The sequence below is a fragment of the Humulus lupulus genome, chromosome 2, assembly GCF_963169125.1.
Source record: "Humulus lupulus chromosome 2, drHumLupu1.1, whole genome shotgun sequence".
NCBI classification, from domain to species: domain Eukaryota; kingdom Viridiplantae; phylum Streptophyta; class Magnoliopsida; order Rosales; family Cannabaceae; genus Humulus; species Humulus lupulus.
Window position 1 is genome coordinate 192995532 of NC_084794.1, and position 1246 is coordinate 192996777.

General features: G+C 35.2%; 1 non-coding gene across 1 annotated transcript; it reads left to right on the top strand.

The window, feature by feature from the left end:
• The first annotated feature begins 428 nt into the window (after positions 1-428).
• LOC133820108 (small nucleolar RNA R71) lies at positions 429-535 on the top strand. Its single transcript, XR_009886541.1, has one exon. It is a non-coding gene; the product is annotated as a small nucleolar RNA R71 (small nucleolar RNA).
• Positions 536-1246: the final 711 nt, after the last annotated feature.

Consider the following 1246-nt stretch of genomic DNA (forward strand, 5'->3'; position numbering starts at 1 on the left):
TTGGAGAAAGGATTGTTGGCATGCCTATTAAAATTACTCATCATGTTGACTTGCTCCATAGGGATGGTATTATTGAATTTTGTTGTCATACACTGCTCAAATTGGTGAGGACCACCACAAATTTCACACCCTGTCTGTAACTGAATGGCATTGGCTGATATTGTATTATACTGCAATTGCTTAGTCAATGTCGTAACTTGATTAGTCAAAGTAGTGATTGCATCTAATTCATGAATCCCAGCTACCTTTCTGTTACTAGTTGCACGCTCATTGGACCATTGATGGTTGTTTGTAGCCATGTCTTCCAACAACTCATATGCCTCGTTGGCACTTTTACTCATAAATGCCCCCCAACTACGACATAAATTATGGTGCGAGTAGTACTGCATAATCCATTGTAAAAGTTGTGGACAAACATCCACTTTTCGATGCTACGATGAGGACACCTTCTCAACAGTTCCTTGAACCTCTCCCAAGAGTCATATAAAGATTCCTCATCAAGTTGGTAAAACTTATTGATCTCCCCCCTTAATTTAGCAGCCTTTGATGGAGGAAATAACTTGGCAAGGAATTTTTGAGCCAAATCCTCCTAAGTAATTATAGAATTGGATTTAAGGGAATTCATGTAATGACCCGACTAACTTAAAGACCTTGGACAATTAAATCTACTAAGCATAACTACTATTTTGGAATACATACATAAAATAATAGAACTTTATTAGAAAATCCAAAATACGGGATCCCATTGTTATTACATAAAATCATAAGGAAAAAAAAACCTTTAGTCAATTGTTCAAATAATAAATGCGGAAAATGGTAAATACATAATTAAAAAAGACTTCAAAACATAAGCGTAATCCTCGATCTTTCCCATCAGTCCAATCATTCAGTTCTCGCCCAATACACATGACAAAGCTGCCATGAATCCATCCATCCTTCCAAGCATATTTTCCCGCACCATCTAAAATATAAAATAATGAGCCTAATGCCCATCAAGGAAAATCTACTAAAAACATATCATAAATCATAAGTCTAAAAACATAAATCATAAAACGTATGACGTCAAAACGTAAATCATAAAACATAGGTCTACATTATTAATGGCCATTAACTCATTGCCGTAGTATGTGATAGAAACCATCTAGGTCCTCTTGGTACTATTCGAGATAGGTTTAAACACAATATAGTATATGATAAACCATCTAAGTCCTCTTGCTACTATTCGAGGTAGGTTTAATCATAATTA